The sequence below is a fragment of the Uranotaenia lowii genome, chromosome 3 (assembly GCF_029784155.1).
Source record: "Uranotaenia lowii strain MFRU-FL chromosome 3, ASM2978415v1, whole genome shotgun sequence".
NCBI lineage: Eukaryota > Metazoa > Arthropoda > Insecta > Diptera > Culicidae > Uranotaenia > Uranotaenia lowii.
Window position 1 is genome coordinate 260,625,099 of NC_073693.1, and position 19,996 is coordinate 260,645,094.

At 32.6% G+C, this 19,996-nt stretch overlaps 1 long non-coding RNA gene across 1 annotated transcript; it reads left to right on the forward strand.

Annotated features, from left to right (window-relative positions):
* Positions 1–832: 832 nt before the first annotated feature.
* On the forward strand, positions 833–1,532 carry LOC129758303 (uncharacterized). The gene is made up of 3 exons (XR_008739940.1): positions 833–1,155; positions 1,216–1,316; positions 1,448–1,532. It is a non-coding gene; the product is annotated as an uncharacterized LOC129758303 (long non-coding RNA).
* The last annotated feature ends 18,464 nt before the right edge of the window (positions 1,533–19,996 follow it).

Genomic DNA, 19,996 nt, shown 5'->3' on the forward strand with positions numbered 1-19,996 from the left:
TCCCCCTTTCAACTGAGAAGAGGGAAGGGTCTCAAATAATCATTGAAATATTTTTCGTATCCAAATACCTTCCCATGCCAAATTTGGATCCAATATCTTGATTAGTTCTCGAGTTATATGAAAAATTGTAAGGTATCCCCCCTCCCCCCTTCCTATCAAGCCACTGAAAGGAGGGAGGGGTACCAAATATTCATAGAAATATTCCTCGTTCCCAAATACCACCCCATGCCAAATATGCTACCATTTGCTTGATGGGTTCTCGAGTTATGCAAAAAATTGTCTTATGTTTGGGAGGCCCCTCCCCCCCTTCATGAGAGAGGAGGGGGTCTCAAACCACAATAAGAACCTTCCCCTGCCTCCAATACCCCCACCTGCCAAGTTTCACGCAAATCGGTTCAGTAGTTTCCGAGTCTATAGGGAACAGACAGACAGACAGACAGACAGACAGACAGAAATTCATTTTTATATATATAGATTTTTGCTCAATCAATACATCAATAGAACAATGCAGAAAATTTAAAAGATTTATTTTACTATTTTATAATTCGTATTTAAGCTCTTCGAAATTATTTGTATTTCTATTTCCTTTTATAGAAACTTTAAAAAATAACATCAAATCTTTAAAGTTTTCAGCAAGATTTGTATAAGGAACCCTTTAGTAATAATATCGGAAAATTACTATCATTGGTGGTTGAAATCTTTCACGCAGCGAAAAGTAGTACCATTGAGATAAAAAAAATACATCTTTGATTCAAAAACCTTGTGTACATTGAAACAAAATCCAATTTCCTTGATTCAAGTATATTTTATATTGAACCGAACTTTTTTTCCATTAAACCAATGTTCCAAATTTTTGAATCAAAATATTTAATTTGAAATCAAAGAATTTTTCTTTCGACTCTGAATCAATGTGGAAATTCATTGATTTAGATGAATTTTCTTTTGAATCAAAGTATTTTTTCGTCAAACAGTCGACACATCTTCATTATCTTCTGTTTGGTGAACGGGTTGGCGAGAAGTTTTTCCGACAATCAGTCCTGTTTATTTTTTGCGAAATCTTACTGCTGCGCAACAGCCAGACAGCACCGGAATCACGAGATACGGCGTAGGAAAGTCTCGTGAGCTTTAAAAGGACAAACGATAGTGAACTCCTAGGTAGGTCTTTCAAAATCAATTTGTTTTCAAATAAACCGTCAACCTAACAAACTTTTTCAGGGCAATCATTCATCCAACTAAATGCTTCGGATCCGGTCCAAGGAAACATCTGGCGCCGAAACCCTGTTCGAATGGAACTGTCCGCCAACAAACATCTTTCAGTAAGTACTTTCCAGCTAAATATAGTTTTTGGTGAGCTTCATAACAAGAGAAGCATTTTTGTCATAAATTTGTATTATGTGCGCTATGTAAAAAAATCATGTGTACATTTTGTTCTCCTCTTTATTTACAGATGTACCGGTTCAAAACTCTAATCCTGGAGAAAATCGATTATGTGAACATGAACTTACAGGGAAATAAAATGTTTTAAACCATAATTGATTTCTTTTTATTTCCAATAGGACGAAAATCCATATGTAGTACTAGAATTTTTTAGGAACAAGAAATAGAATTCAAGAACAAATGCTTTTAAATTGAAATCCAAATGCCGTTGAAATAAAGAAAAAATTCTCAAAATTAAACGAAAAGTCTTTTGAATCAAAAGCATTTTGCTATTCGGAACAAAGAAAAAGTTTTGATTCAAAGGAAAGCATTTCTTCGAAACAAAAGGAAATGCATTTGAATCAAAGGAATTTTTATTTGTCCCAAATTCAAAGGAAAAAATCCTTTGTTTTTGCGGCACTTTCCTTTGAAACTAATTTCTATTTTTCTGCGTGTTGGAGTTACTGAAAAATCTGGTGAATTTAGTTTGTTTGAGTTAAACATAAATTAAGATTTCTTTTTCAAAAACGCCTTTGATTTCTTAAACAATTTAATTCTTTGCTCAAATCCAATAAGCTAAATACATCAGGCACTTGAGATTTGATTATTTGATAAATAAAATGTTCAAAAATAAAAATTTATGTTTTTGTGGATCTAAACTGATTCTTGCAAACTCGATCCAAATTTAAGATTTAAGGTAATAAGCTGCAATATTCATAATGCTAATAATACACCTAAAAAATATATAATTCTTTAAAAAAAATACGGCAAGATCAAATGTTTTATTATCAGCTATTATTTTCATAAAAAATCAATTCTACTGTTAAAATCATGTAGATAATTTTTTTAAAATAAAATCCAGTTTTTTTGTGATTAAATAAGACGTGCAAAATAAACTCAAATTTTACTTCATGTGATTGTGATTTGAATTCCTCAACGAAATAGTCATCTTGATAATTTCAACACATGCGAACTAAATACGAAATATCTCGTTTGATCTCTTGATGTGTGAGATTCAGAAAGATTTCTCAAACGTTATAAATTTAATCATTAAATTATATTCTAAAAATAAGACTCAACTGCTTCGGCAATTCAGATATACTCAATTTGTAAAATTTGGTCCAGTGATTTCTGAGATATGTCTAATATCAGTGTTTTTGGAATCAATTGTTTCGTTGTCCTGTATTTATTTGATTGTGAAACTAACTTACAATACGAGCCTTAATTTTGAATAAAGATTCGGAATCTTAATTCTGAACCTCGAATCACAATTTGAATTTTAGATATTTTTTTTAATTATTTGTGACACTTTACCAACGTTTTGGCATTCGTGTCAAGAACTTTAGATATGTTTTTGAATTTCAATACGGTTTCTGGAATGTACAAAAAACGATTTCTGAATTTAGACTAAGAATATAAGCCATGAATTGAAATTTTTTCCAAAGTCCTCAATCATGAATCTATGATTTAAATCTGAATTCATTAATTCAATTATTAATATTAAACTCGACTTGTGAACCTGAATCAAAATATGGATTTCGAACAAGGAAGCTTTGAGTGTTCAATACTCGAAGCTTTGAAGCTTTGTTATGTTTGATTTCTTATAAGAATGAAGTTGAAGAACTTGGAATCAGAATATGAAACAAAAACCCGGAATGCTTTCTTATTGTTTTTTCGCATCCAAAAAATTATTATCGAAATATTGAAAATGCTTATCAGTTTCGAAAACTATTAATCATATTTGGAATGAAAAGCAAAACCAAAATTGAACGATATTTTCAAAACAAATTTTGAAGTGCAGATTCGAACCGGACTGGATACAGAATCCGAAACAGGAAAACAGACACACAATTTTGATTTTGAAAATACGGAACCAGAACCAGTGCCAGAACTTAGGAAATGAGTTTAATCTCATTTGAAATTTAATATTCAGAAATGAATTTATATCAACAAGTGAGAAAATTTTGAAAAACTATTAGAATTCGAAACTTGGGTTTTTTTTCGAGGTTTTCAGTTCCTAGTCAAGATTGTTACTCTTGAATAACCTTCATCGATCATCAAAATTTGATGAAGAATTTAAAATTTTGGGTGTAGAGAAGAATATCAGCGCTACGGCGTTTGTTCGGAATTATCCCTTGTTCATAACTACCTCACTTAGCCTTATTTACTATCGTACAAAATGGGCTTGTGATATAGCTCAGTTTGCAAGTCTGTTGTCTCCTGAGCGTAAACATCGAACACAGTTGTACCGGATAAGTTTTTCAATGACTTGTCCGCCAACTGCATCGTTGATATAAGTCACGAATGACATCAAGATGTTAAAACGACTATAATCGAAACAAAAAAATAAGAAAAAAAAAGAATATCTCGCTTACTTTTCTTGGACCTTCATGCGGTGGAAGGAGGTGGGTTTACCCCTTTCCCACCACCGTTCCTACGGCCATGATTCCGAGTCTGGATTCTGAAACTTAAATTAAAATTCGAGTATTCAATCTCTTTCTGAATGTACAAAATGAAAAAGATTTCTGAATTTAGGTCAAAATTTTTTTCATGAGTCAATAATTTAAATTTGTTTAAGACCTCTAAATAATGAATTTTTAATTTTAATTTCGATGTTTTTAGTTTCAATCTGAATACCTTATTTATTTTTTATTTTTAATCGAATCAAATTTTAAAGGGAATGCAAACACAAATTTGAAAAACAATTTTAAAACTGCTCTTCATTTTGTTTTTTTTTATTGTGATTTCTTTACTATTTTCTTACGATGCCACACAGGAGTATTTCACAAAAAAACCTGACAAAAATCAAAATTTAAAAATGGAAGATGACTATAATGTTTATGTTCATTTGAGTACATTGAGTATATTGAGTAATTTTTGAGTACATTTGACACCATGTACCAGTGTTTTTTTTTTTTCAAAATTTAACCAAAGTTCTTAGAATTAACAGGAAACCTCATCTTGATTGTCAAATTTCTAGAATGATGACGTTGTTGTTATGGAAATAAGCGAGCATTGTACTGAACTTTTCAGTATATTCATAGAGATGTTCTTTTGAGCCAGTAAATTGTAGGCCATCGTCCCCTAATGCTCACTTGGTTAAAAATTTCCGCATAATGTTTCCTACATCAGTACATTTTGGCCTTATTGATTAATGTTAATTAGTATGATTTCGACAGTTTTTAATCGATTATGCTCCTGAAGTAAATTAAACCACATAACTTACTTAACGTAAATGTTTGCTCTCTCCACAACGGCCATGTCCATACTTATTTCATTGAAGCTTTCCCACAATTTACCCGAATTTTACTCAACTTTACCTAAAGATTATATGGTGGCTCCCCTTTCTAGGAGGACTCCAAACTTCGTGGGAATTATTCCCAGCCTCAAAACCTTCTTCACGCCGATTTTCACGTCAATCGTTTCAGTAGTTTCCGCGTCCATTGAGGACATACAGACATAACATACCTAGCTTATAGAAATAGATTTAAAAAAACCCTCCTCTTTTAGTATTATCTCATTTTAAGCCACGAAAAAGTTCACAAGACAGAATTAATTGAAATAAAAATAGTTGGTTGAATGCAAATTGCTTTTCACTAAAATTTAACCGCAATACAAGTGGAAAGTTATTTACGCTTTTAACCACTTAGCCTAAATTTGGTTTTTGGTTCAGAGATTTAATAATTATTAAATTTTCACCACACTATGACCCTGTTGTTCACTATTTTATCATGCGGTGGAAAAATTCTTGAGATTGTTATTTCGATTCCGTTTTCGAACTATTTTCGTAATATTTGTGCAAACTCGGGCCTATCTCCTTACGATTTTGACAAGATGGTGCATGTTGGGGAATTAAATTGCAATAAATAAGCAAAAAAATACTGAAATTGAACTGTTTTTGGGTTGATTTGATAAAATGGCTATATAATTGCGGAAAGGGTTAAAGCAACAATGCATATTTTTAAATATTTTACCATTTTTTAAGTTAATCTGAGCCTACTTTCCGCTTCGTATGCATATTCTTGTTCTCTTCAATCGAGAATTCTTTCATTTTTTTCGCCCCACTTAGATTTGTGAATATGGCAAAAAAGGCAAATTTTTTTATATTCTTTTTGATTTTCCTTTTGGAAGCCAACCTTAGATTTTCGGCATTTTTCAAAATCCAGAACAGAACCATCAATTTGTCTCAATTCACTCCATGATAAGAAAGAATACTCGAAGCGGTTCGAATAAAATGCCATTTTGTTCCCGGCCAAATTGTGTGTGAAGTTCTCTTCTCCATATTCCAAATTTGTCGACAACTCAAAAAACTTTATATAGTGTTTTGAAACCTGATATGATATATATTTCTAAAACTTCTTCACATTTTTATGTACACTCCCGATTGCGTACAAAAAAAGCGATCATCATCACTCACAAATAAGTTAAACATTAGCAAAGGTGTTTATCAAAAAAAAAAAACAAAATGAAACCAGGAATAGTGAATTCTTCCCTGCTGACGTTTCCATCCTGAATGTAAAAGCGAAAATTACGACCCATAAATCCATTCTATGGCCAACGTTTACTAGCACAATTAAAGTGTTTGTTCCGTAGTAGTAATAAACCATTTCTAAGCCAGTGTTGTGATTCATTATTCTTCATCCACTATCGGAAAGCTAGCCAATTATGCTGTAGAAAACTAGGCAACAGGTAGCCACCGTCTCTAATTGTTTAAATTACTGGATCATCCAATGAAAATCTCCTCAAGTGGGTCAATTTTTATGATGAATAAACATTTAACTGCAGCCCCATAAAGCTCCGGAATAAAACCAATCCCATGCAAGTGCATATAATTTACCATCGGAAACGTCTAACGAAATACACAACAACAAACGGGGGCGCCACAAATAAACGATGCCCCCAAAAGCAAATCCAGCCATCAGAATCCCACCGAAGACAACTCTGGCTGGGTGCATCTTGTCGAGGTTTTGGATTAGGAAAATCTGTTTTCTTTATTTTTGTTTTCAACCCACCAACTGGGGCCGAGGTGTATTTGAATGATCTCGAAAATTAACCTGTTTATTTTATTAACCCACCATTCTCTGCCCAGTTGTCTCTAATAAGGAAAGCGTGAAGTTGACTGTCAAATCAGATCTTTAGGCGAGCGGAAAAGAAAACTAAGAGTGAATAAAATGAAAACACGGCCAAGCAATAAAGAGCAGTTTTTCCAGCGCCCGGCTACAATTGTGGGAAAAAATTGTCCAACCAGCCAGGCAGTAAAGTTGCTCACAAAATTGGATCACTTCAACAGTGATTTGCAACTTGCTGCCCAACTTCAAACTACAATTTTCGGGGGGACGCTTGGGGCCACTTTTGACACCCCTCAACACCTCAACATTACCTGCTGAATCGTCGATTCGCCATGGGTGCTGGAAAATCAACAATCATTTCATTTTTTTCCTGCTCTGCTCTCTTTTCTCATAAACTTGTAAAACAATCGGCCATCAAAAAGGGGAATCGTCGCCACGATCTAAAGTGACGAATAAGAAAAAGGCAAACCAAAAAAAGTGAATGAATCGGGCTGCACTTGGCAAACATCAACAACCCCTATCCTACAAGTAGGTACCAAGTTGCTTCGAATCAAAATGAACAAGTTTCTCGACAACATACAGACAGCAAGCAGCACGGCGCGAAACAACAGGGAAAATGAAAGTGATTTGCTGAAAGCAAAATCTGGCAATTTTTCGGTCGCGAAAAATGGGCCTTCATAAAAACAAAAATGAAACTGTTTGTAATCCGGTGGTGAACATTTTCCCATGAGCTTCAGGTGCCTGTCGTTTGAATAACGGTGTGGAAATTAGTTTTGCAATTGAAATTATCGAAGCGTGACGCAACGGATTTGCCTCGAAATCGGAAAAATATTTATTTACAATGGATTTTTCTTCTGAAAAATGAGGTGTTAACTTTGAATATAGAAGACTAAGGAAGTTGATACTATAATAAAGATGATAAATCAAAAAAGATATTGCAAAAAGAGTGCATTAAAAAAATTGAATGGAAATTGATGAAATTTTCAGAGAAACTGTCTAGTAACGTAATGTTTTCATGTGCAAATTTTTTCTTGACGTTTTGTCTAGTGTACCATATGAACTTTAGCCGAATAGCAGATTACCGGCTGTTTTCAAATCTCTCACTGGGATTTCCTTGATGTTTTTCGATCCTGCCAAGAAATTTGGTCAATGAGCTTCTGTATTGAACGTAATCTCAAAAACCACTTATCTAACAGATTTTCACCAATACCAATACCAATTACATTACTAGGTAATTTTGAACAAAAACACATGAATTCAGATTTCTGAATCAAATTTTATTTTTAGATTAGAGCTTCAAATTTCAGCTACAGATGTCTGATTTAGATTCCAGTTTAAGATTACAAATTAAAATCTCAGACCTTGGATCAGGAACTTCATATTCAGATTCAAATCTTTAAAGTTTCTTTTTCTTATTTAGAGTTCAAATTGTCGGTGCAGATTTCAGAAATCGCTATTCTTTGTCATTTGAAATTGTACAATTTTTTTTTCAGAATAAGGTATTCTACTAGGATTTATGTTCAAGTTTCAAATCTTTTTTAACTTAAACTTTGATTTGTTTATTTAGCTTACCCCAATTCAGGTGTGGTCCTAGAGTTGGCCTCTTGGGGTGGAGGTTGATTTTTCAACTTTTCGAAAATCAGTCAATGTGAAGAAAAGTTAATATCTCTGGTGAAAAAACGATAATTTTGAGAGAGCGATGAGAGGGGGGTTGATGTGGTGTGGGGCTTAGCTTGAAATCAAGTGAACAAAATCAGAGGTATTTCGTAAAAATGTATTTCTGTCTGTCTGTCTGTCTGTGCCGTATAGACTCGGAAACTACTGATCCGATTTGCGTGAAACTTGGCAGGTTGGGATATTGGAGGCAGGGGAATATTCCTATTTTGGTTTGAGACCCCCCTCCTCTCTCATGAAGGGGGGGGGGGGGGGGGGGGCGCCCAAACAAAAGACAAATGTTTGCATACCTCGAGAACCAATCTAGCAAATGGTATCAAATTAGGCATGGGGTAGTATTAGGCAACGAGGAATGTTTCTACGAATATTAGGTACAATATTAGACAACCATTTGGTGGTATATCAAATTTGCAACACAAATATACGTGCAAATATACGTCTAAACATAACGTATATAATGCAGCAAAACCAGTAAATACGTATGGGAGAGTGGGGAATCATGGGCCACTTTTTTTCGTTGTTCCATAACTTCTTTATTTAGAAGATTTAATGAAAATAAAAAATAGTATGGTTTTCTATATTTTCAAGGTATCATTAGGTTTTTTTTAAATTTTAATAAGTTATTTTCCCCAAATTCTGACTGTTTGAAAAAAAGCAATGTTTTTTGGATTTTGAAAAATGGTGGGGAATCGTGGGCCACCAAATCCAAATTGAGCAAATAACATGCAAAGTTTATGAGTTGACCGAAAACTGTGATTTCCTAATTCATTTCGTTATTTTAAAGCAATTTCAGATGATGGAATAAAAAAGAGAGCTGTGTATGATCAAATAGATTTCAAAACCTGGCTCGCGAACGTTTTGGCAAAATTTCTTATATAAAACGGACAAAATATTTTTCATAACTCTTCATTTGGCATAAGAAAACTTTACAGATCGGAAAAACGTATTTTTAGTTCTGAATGTGTATAAAAACATAAAAATATAGGTGGTTCAAGATGTGTGGCCCACGATTCCCCACAAGCTATGATTTACAAATTGGTTGCGTTTGAGTGACTTATTGATGTTTCATCGAAAATTCCTTTTCCACGTGAAAGATCATGACAAAACTAAGATCATACGCGTATGAGCATATTTTTGTTATGCACTTTGGGTTCCCCATCGATGAAATTAGCGGGAGTTTTTTTAATTATGTAAGCAAATTTTTCTAACTTTTTTTAGCTTGATAAATAAAAGAAGCATATGATGCGTATTTAAGTCAACAACATATAGAAATATATGCTCACGCAAAGCGACGACGATGACAGTTGGTTTGAGATTTTTATCTCAACACACATCTGAGATATTAAAAGTGGTCCACGTTTTCCCATGGCCCACGATACCCCACTCTCCCCTATCATTATGGAGGCCATATAGGTACATTAGCACACATATTTTTGATTTGGTTTGGTGGGACTTGCAATGCATTTAAATACGATAAAGAATATGCAAGGGCCGCACATTGTAGGTGCTAATATACGAAAATAAGTTAAAATAACATTCATACGATATAATCTGTAAAATAATATACGACTTCTGGTTGTCTGGGTACCCCTCCCTCCTTTCAGTGAGGAAATAGGGAGGGAAAAGTGGGGCTACCCTACAATTTTTCAAATAACTCGAGAACTAATCAAGATATTGGAACCAAATTTGGCATGGGAGGGTATTGGAACACAAGAAATGTTTCTATGGTTATTTTTTACCCATTCCTTTTTTTCAGTGGGAATATAGGCAGAGAGATGTGGTTTTTATTGCATAACTTGAGAACTATTTGAGCAAATGGAACCATATTTGGCTTGGAGGAGTACTTGTAGAGGGTTCTTTGAATATTTGGATCTCTTCTCTCGTTTTTGTGGAGAGATGAAAAAAGGGGGAGGGGGCTCTTTTATTTTTTCCAGCATAATTTTAAAACTCATAAAGCATATGGATCTAAACTTGACATGGGAATGTATATGAATACGAGAAATGTCTAGATGATATTTTAAGAACCCTATGTTTTTGCTGTGGGGAAATGTTAAGGTGGAAGGGTGCACTCGTACAATTTTTTATTTCACTAGAGAACTTATTCAACAAATGGAACTATTTTCGCTTAGTAGGATATTTAAGTAGTTAAAAGGAATGTTTCTATGAATATTTGGTACTACTGCCTCCTTCCAGTGCAATGTGGTGATAGGAAGGAGAGAAGGGGGCTCCGTTCCAGTTTTTCGCATTACTCGAGAACTAATCGAGCAAATGGAAGCAAATTTGGCATGGGAGGGCATTTGGATACTCTAAATGGTTAAATGCTTATTCGAGACTCATTTAATTGGGGATGAAGTTAGAAAAGAGAAGAGCTCACATAAAATTGTTTTGTACAAACCAAGAACTTATCAAACAAATGGTACCAAATATGACATGGGAAATCATATGGGTACGAGAAATGGTTCTATGATTATTTGAAACACCTTTTTTCCAGTGAGTGCACAACAAATGGGGAGGGGTTCCAATACAATTTTCTTGGTATATAAGTGATCAATAAAAAAAAATCACATTTGACATGGGAAGGTAATTGAGGGTACCAGATATGTTCTAAGGAATTTTACAGACCCTTCTGCCTTGCCATGAGGAGAGGGAAGGGACGGAGGGAGTTCCATATAAATGTCGATGAATTGCTTAAAACTTATCAACCAATATAACCAAATTTAATATGAAGGTTTTTGATTACGAAAAAATGGGATCCCTATCTCTTTCCAGCATTTGCGGATGGGAAATGGAAAGGAGGGCTTCCATACAAGTTTTTTTTATATAAACTGAGCACTTATGATACCTACAAAAAGAAAAAAAAATTAAATATTTTCTTGAAATTTCATTTATTAATGGAAGTTATTAAAAGCACATCGGGTCAGCTAGTATTAACACGTTCTTCGCCATGGGACCAAGGTTGCCGAAAAAAATTCTGAGTTTTTGACAAAAAAAAATCTCCAATTCTGTGATTTGAACCTAAAATTGTGTGACGGTTTTCTGTGACGCCTTTTTATTGAAGTTCATAGGGAAATCAAGTCAAACGTCAACAAAATGTAAATTTCTTACAGTTTAAATTGAAAAAAAAAATTACTTTACCTTGTTTTCATATTTTTATGAATTATAGTCAAACATAAAAAGTTGAAAATGAAAAAAAAAATTTTTTTTTAAATCCGTACAAAATTTTGAAAACTTGTGAATTCTGTGAAAATTTAAAAAAATCTGTGATCTGTGACACAGATTCTGTTACGAAATTTTGTTCAAGATTCTGTGATAATACAGACTTTTCTTTGATTTTGGCAACCTTGCATGGGACCCATATTCTGGTGTCGGGTGTATTTCCTGGGAGGCACCGTCACATCAAAAAAACGTGTGACGCTCTCTCACATAAGTTGGTCACTCAGTTCAGCCACATGTTGCAAATAGTTTGCTTTCTTGCTCCGAGAATGTTTTTGGCCCGGCTAGTTTAACAACCAAAATGAGCGTGGTGACGAACGTGTTAAATAAGAGAAGAATAATGAAAACTAAAAAAAAAATTTCTCCATATCAATACTCATTTCATTATCATTCTACACAACGTATACATCCTTTTTATACAACAACCAGCGAATCTTTAATATTCACTACAGAAAAATTGTGATAAAAAGAAAACTGTCGTAGTTTGTATATTTGGTAGTTTAAAATTGTCACTTAAAAAGTTCTTTAAAAAATTTCTCCTTAAAAATGTCATTTAACAAATGAAAATAATACACACGTTGTTGAGAAATGCAAATGTATAGTAAAAATTCTTCAAGTTGCCTTTTTTTAGACTTCTGATTATCATTGATAGTCTCAAAACAAATTTTAATGAAACTTATTTAGAATTTTACGTTTGAAAATGCAAATATTTGAGATGGGTGTTATTTATTAATTGCTATGAATTTCTCTCTGAAACTCTGATATTGTATTACTTTTCCGAAGTATTACACTTTTCACAGATATGGTCAAAAAATTAGTTTACAATAATAACTAGCGGATATTATATTACTCATTGTAGTATTTTACTGAATCGTGAGTTGAAAATTTCGTTTTATTATTTTAAATTTTGAAATACAACTCTCGTTGAAAATTATGGTTTTGATTTAGAATTGTCGCTGATGCACTGGCAACAAAACACATACTTCCGACAACCCAGAACTTCACTTTTCTGTGTCGGAAGTCTTTCGGAAGTCGGAAGTTCGGACTTCCGAAGTAAAACTAAGTACTGGCGCGTTAATAACTGATGAATTATCTTACCTACATGAACAAGAAAAAAATATTTTGATTCTATTTATTATCATTCAACGATACAGATTGTAGGAAAGAATGCCACAAAGTGGCAAATTCCCGGTAAAAAAGGTACAGATTTTGTCTAGATAATCTTGTTCCGAAAATACATCGATAAATTTTACATTATCTTTCTGAAAATTTAATAGAAAACATTATAGCAATTTCTAACATCGCAAACGGAAGGTTTGATTAGTTAAGTATTTGATACTGAAAATTTTGATCTAGTTCAACACAGATGAAGGCTGAAAAGCATCTTCAATTGTGGATTAAAAATAATCAAGATTGATTTTAGTTTAAAATTTTTTCAAAATTCCCATATTTTATAAAACGGGGTACAGACTTACTTTTATTTTTTCAAACCTTTTCTTCCAAATCTTTTTGATACAGTGTACAAAGTTTTTCAATTGGTTTTTAACTTGTTGTACCAGAAACAAAAGCTGATAGAAACAAGTTTAAATTTGCATTCAGTTTTTCTATTTAAATAAGTCAAAATCAATTTCTAAATTCTACACACTTTGGAAAATGTGAATTTTGTTGTCAAGTGTAATGATTGTGAATTTAGATTTTGAGTTCTGGATATGAATTTAAATCCCTATGGCAAAACAACAATTCCTGAATATTAAAAAAGCTTTTATAAATACTTTTTAGTCCTTTTTGGCTTCAAAAACTCATAGGGAACGCTACAAACACACATTTCTGTTGATTTTTGTTGCTGGAATGTCTTGTGTTTCAACGCATTAACTTGAAATTAGAAATTATTTTCTAATCGATTTTTGTTATAATACTTGCACGCTCATCCATAATATGACTGTTTGATGTGATAGATTAAAACAGAATTAAATAAAATCGGATCAAAATTTAAATTTTGATTGTTGAAAAACTTTCAGTCTAAAATCGCCAAGAAACTTTTTCAGACATTTGTATTTTTGAATTTCATAATAAAGGTTAATTTGAACTTTCATAATTCATATTTGAATAATGGCAAATTGAGGTTGAAATAAACTCGTGCAAGGGAATCTTTACTATGATTCAGAACTTCAATTCTTATTTTATAATCTTATTATGGATTCCTTGTAAAAGGAAGTAAAAATAGGACAGCATAAGATTTTGGAATGAGTTTAGCTTTACTCTTTAGACATCTGATGTGACTTTTTAAAGTTTTAAAGTTCTCAATAAAACAACTGTAAACAAAAGAAAAAATACAGAATACAAAATTTTAATTTAAACTTGAATTTTGAATACGTATTAGCTATTTATCCTTAAAGTAAAGTCTTATTAGTATATTTGCCCTCTGTTGCCGAAACTTCATAAATATGGATTTCATGCAGCATCAACACTTTTTGTATATATCGATTGAGTTTGTTTTGTGAAAAATTGGTGACTATGTTAAAAAGAAAGATTAGAATGTGAGACTTCCAATTAAAGTCATACGTTTTTTAAGTGCTTACTGGGAAACTGATCACTCCAATGGAAAATTTGACTAAAATTTTTATTTCTTAACATAAAAGCAATTTAACATTTGAAGCTTGAAGGTCTTATTTCATTTTGTAGAACAACCAATATCTGTTAATCCATTAAACATGGTAAAAATGTCTGAAAATGAAGTAAATTGCAAATCACCTGATTTTGTACGATTATAGTTTAGAGATTCTTTTTGTTTTTTTTTTCAATCTGAGCAAATAAAACGGAAACAGTAAGGTACAGGAAATAAATGTATAAGGTCAGCAAAAAAAAAATATTCCAAGTATTTAAGTGTTGTATCCAGTTTCACTCCCCAAATTGATTTTTTTTTCTAAATTTGTGATTCTAAATAAAATGAGGAATTTAGAAGCTAGAATTTAATGCAATTTAAAAATTTATAACCATTTGCTAATGTAACTTCAGACATATGAAGGAAATAAGTGACAATTCAACTAAGTCGTCCGTTTGACTGGGAGGGGGGGGGGGGGGTGATCACCCTGATCACTCCCCCCTTCCTTGTTTAGCAAGTGTTTTCGAAATTAACTTGATTATTTTTTGGAAGTCTTGAATACGATTTGAAATAAATTTCAAATGCCTTTTTTTCCTTGACTTTGTTTAAATGATTTCTGAGTATTGCCTAAGTTTTCCTCATATTGGTATGAAATTTCTGAAACTAATTGACCGGATTCTGCCAGGAAGATTACCTGGCTTACAAAACTTGCGGGGAAAATTTAAGCGTAAGAATTCGTCAAACGATTACACATTTATAGCTATTCCCAATCGCGAAAAATTCCTTCAAAGTAGATTGTATGAAAATGAGAACATTTACCGGAAAAGATTGCATAAAAATTGGAAAAGTCCAACATTGATCCGATTCATTGCAATTCTCGCTTTCGAATGGAGTGATTAAGACATGTTAGAATGATGTGTACGGTAACTTCTCTGTGTTCATGGCGACCGTCATAAATTGGTTTATCGAGTTTCATAGCAGTCACAAATTGGGCAATTATGACAAATTATGAAATGACAATTTATGACAGTAGCTAAGCCTTCAAAATGTTGAATCCATCGTTTTTCTCTGTACAATTTTCGAAAGTGGTGCAAATACTTTGAACTAAAGGTCGGTTTCATTGAATTTTTTTTAAGTCGAATTCTCGTAGGTCATAGTTCGAAAATCATCAGACGGTGCAGTCAAAACTACCACCGGAAGGCTAATCAGTAATCCACCGGTAGCGCAAAGTATCTCAACCATATCTAGCACAGAGATGACCCGAAAAAAAGTCAAATTACAGCACCTCCCATTCCATCCGAGCGTTGCTAATCTCCATAATTAATGAGATAATCTGATCAGCATTAGCCACTGAATAGCTGTGTCTCTCTCTGGTTCGCTGTAAGCAATGATATGCAATCTTGAATCATGCTTTTGATGTTACTTTTGTTTTTTTCCAAGACCAGAAGCCGCTAGTGCGATGCATACACCTCTGAGGGAAATCCCAGTTAATGGTGGGCGGAGAAAATTCGGTATCATAACAAGTCGGATTTTGTTCTTTGTAAAGGTTCTTTCGACGCGGTATCTAATAAGTTCTGCCTTGGTATTGCCATAGATTTCGATGCTCGCAAGAAGCGCGAGATGGTCTCATTAAATGCTGCTAAAAACTGCTGCTGCTAACACACAATGTTTGAAGCTCGTGAGCAAAATGTTTTCCCACCAAACGAAACAGAACTAATTACTTCTGGTGGATTCTCAGCTCTAGCGTGGTCCAAATCGGCATGTCTTGGCCATGGTGGTGAGAAAAGCTTTGGCGAAAATTTTGCCCCTTTTTTCATGGAGGGTTCCTTATTTCTCGGTAGTTAAGCTTTGCTTCTAATTGTAGCAGTACCCATGATTTCCAAACCAAAAATCTGCACGTTTGGATAACACTAATCTGTTACAGGAAAATCTGTCCAGTTGGGCAATTGAAATATTTCTGTCAATTCAGTTTCAAATATCGTATGGTACAACACTCTAATATTCATGTTTAACTAATGAAAATTGAAACAACTTAGAACCATTGAAAGGAAAAATTTTTTTTTGAAGAAAACATCATATCAGTTTTCGGCTTTTACTTGCGAGCTCAGATTTAAACCCCTTTTTGAGTAACAAAGAGGAATCTGAATTCTTGATTTAAGACTTAAGAACAGGGCCGGATGAAGCCACCGGGGGGCAATTTTTCTCGGAGGGCCTTATGATCCGATTTTTTTTTCAAATGCTATCCCAGAGAATACAAAACATTTTAAACGTGTAAAAGAACTTGAGATAAGTTCAGTATACTGCCTTGATATAGCCATGTTGTCTGCATAGAAGATAGTTTCTGGTATCTTCAAATTGCTGATTATTTAACCACGAGCAAACAATGCAGAAGAATTGAGAAACTTCTCAAAAAAGAAAGCTCTGTTTTAAGCTACAAAATGCAAAATTAATTTCTCAATTTTTTCAATACCATTATCTCCAACTAAAATTCTCGAATTAAGAAAAATGACCGGATAGATATGTTATAATATAACATTGTTATATGTTTTTCATTTCATTACAATTGTCTGGTTTGTGCTTCATCGAGAAAAATTTACCTAATGACAATTGAGAGTTATCATAAAAATTTGAAACATAGAACAAGAAATTCAAAAAAAAAATAACAAAATAATTAAATTCAAATCATGCTGTATTCAGAACCACAATTCAGTGTCTCAAATCTAAATCATAATTTTAAATCAAGTTTCGAGAAAAAAATATGAATTTTATTTAAAAAAAAAAAAGGAATCAAAGTTACAATTAGCGCCAGAGCATAAATTGCACCAAATGTGTATTACAATTTACTATCCTTGAAACACAAAAAACGTTTTCATGAGCTGCTATGAATATGATTTTCATCAGATAAAAAATGGTTTCATAAAATGTGAATCGAATGAAACTGGTGCCCTCAAAGCCAAAAAGGTATGAGTGCAAAAATTATCGATTGAAAAAAAATCAAAATAGGATCAAATGTTTAAAACATAGAATCAGCTATCATTGAAAAAAATCAAATAAGAAATCCAAATGAATTAAGTACCTTAAACAAAGATCCTGAGTTCTTGAAATTCAGAAAAACCATGAAACTTAACTTAAGTAACTAAAGAAACAACACAAGACTTGAAAAACTCAATGAATTGAATCTGGAAAAAGATAAGAATAAAAACATGATCATTTGGAAAATGATATACTGAATTCATGATATCAACTTCAATAAATGATAAAATTTTGATTAAATCAGTTCAAAATGTTTCAACACGAATTTCAAGTTAAAGACAGAAATTGGGATGGAAATTCAATAAAGAAACTCTGTACTGTCGAACTACAGTTTTTTTAAATATTTATTTTTAAAAATAGGAAGGGAAAAGGGTTGAGAAATTATAAACGAACGAAATTTTCAATAAAAATGATTGAAAATTGAAAAGTTATAATAACACCCGGAATTAACCCGGATACTGCCCAGATAAAATTTTGAAATGTTTACCATATTCATCATCTAGTTTATCATCATCATCATCTCTGTTCTCTTCTAGCACTGTGAGCCAAATATTAAGCTTTGAATATTTTGTCACCGTCAATAGAAATATTGGGTCCTGGAAAGGACAAATATTAACTTCAGTAAAAATATAAATAATTTGTTTATTTTATTTGAAAATCAAAATTTAATGATAATTCAATTTATCGGCCTTATCATCTACATGGCATTCACGACTTAATTTCAACGTTGCAGTTTGCGGGCAGTTATAGAAAAACATATCCAGTTCAACTGTATTTCAAGTTTACTCTAGGGCTTGAACTCACGGACTTCAGCTAAGGAGGCAACTGATTTGCCAGTTGAGCTTTATCTCAAGACTGAGATTTCAATATTATAAATGTATGGAAATTTGTTCCATGATAAATAAATTGATGACATTGGATAAAAATGCTTCATTGCTTCTCATCAAATACTACTTGCTCGTTTTCAAAAACTAATCATTTCTTCTAGGATAGATAGCCTATAATTTTCATAAAATGTTTTAAGTTTTGCTTTTTTTCTTAAAAAATTCCTGCCAATTTTTAAAAGTTTCAGGGCCCCACAATTAATTAAAATTTGCTCTTAAATTCTTTGCTCCACAAAAAAGCATCATTATGGTGGGCTTCTGTAATTTACAAAAACCCGTTGAATGTGGAGTTGAGCATTTTATTACATATCATCATAAAGATTGTAATGATATAATAGGTTTTTTTTCATCATCGCAGTGATTAGTAATTACGCAATGGATTAACTTTTTAAGTTACACTTTTAAATTTGAAACCAAGTTTAAAGAAGTGGTAGGGTTTTTGTGTGTCAAGATTTGAGTTACAATACAAAAGGTTTATGAAATTGCAAATCGAAATTGACAATAAAAAATACATTTCAATTCGTGAACGTCATGTAGTGGCGTATCGGGATGAATAAGCCATAATGACGCTTAAAATCCCTCGAAAAAAAAATGTAGTGGCGTGAAGAGTGTGATTTTCCCTGCCATTTATACGTTTTCAGGAATCTGGTAATCTGACGTTGCTTTTCCCGGGAATTCTCGGGAATTCTCGGGAAACCCGAGAAAAATCGAAAATGAAGATTTTATTATTATTCTATACATTTGAAAACTTATCTGAAAAGGTATTTTAAAGCTTTTAAAGCCTCATAAATTTAATTGGCAATAAAAAAAACCAAGACCCTATAACAAAGTACTTTGACTGACAAACTAGACTGATTCTTGCTGAAAAAAAAATTTAAATAATTGAAAAAGATTTTTCACTATTGATAAAAGAAGGTAAACTGGACTTAAGATTTTTCATCAAATCTCGTAATCTTTAGATAACTTTCCTTTATTTAAAAATCTGTAATTTCTATGCCGATTTTTGATACAGTCAGCAGTTCGCGGAACGGAAGTTCTAAATGTGTTCTAAGTGTTGCAAAATGGAATATTCAGTTTCTTTTCGAAGCGTTTCTTTATTGGAATACTGTTAATAACATAGTATTATCATATTTTGAATGATTATGATAAAATATTGTTTTGGGAGATTCCAGCAATTTGTCGTGTTAAATATTTACAAAACTGGAGAAACCTCTCAACTTGCTATTTATCCCAGCTAAACGCTGCTATTGAGATAATTTGTATAAAGTTTTCATTAGTCTTCGTAAGATACCAACGAAATTGTTTATCCGATTTGAGTCGTAGGTACTGATAGAAAAATCAGAATTCAATTAAATGTTGCTTAAAATTACCACTAGAATATAAGAATTAACATCCAAAAAAATCAGGAATCGAGACAATCTTCCTCAATAGCCCTCCTCAAGCTCAGTCATATTAATTTCCGAGTCTCAAAAATGAAAAATATAATTATGTGATTTGAACAATTTGTTGTTTTGAATTCTTACAAAGGAAAAACACTTTTACAAAGATTTAAAAAAAAGACGGACCATGAATATTTTATAGATTACCCAGGGAAACAGCATATTTGGGCCCTAACTATTTAAAAAAATTTATCAATTAAGATCAATCACCGTGATTTATGTTTTTAAATTAATTTTTACGGCCTTATCGGTGAATGTTATGTTCTCATAGTGAGAACATTCCAAGAATTGAAAATTATAGATGGATAGAAGAAGATTAGAAGAAGATTAGAAGAAAATTACAGGTGTTGGAAATGGGCGGATAGAAATTTTTAAGAAGCATTTTCACCACATACTTTACTTTTGTTCAATCATGGATCAACTATTTTGAAATGTTAGAATCGGACAGGGTTGAGTCTAATACAACACAATAGTTGATCTTGCGTGGTTCGCACCGCGAAACTTGCAGTGCGAACGAACGAAAGGTGATTGAACAAAAGTTAAGTATGTGGTGAAAATGCTTCTTAAAAATTTCCACCCGCTCATTTTCAACACCTGTAATTTTCTTCTAATCTTCTTCTATCCATCTATAATTTTCAATTCTTAAAATGTTCTCACTATGAAAAC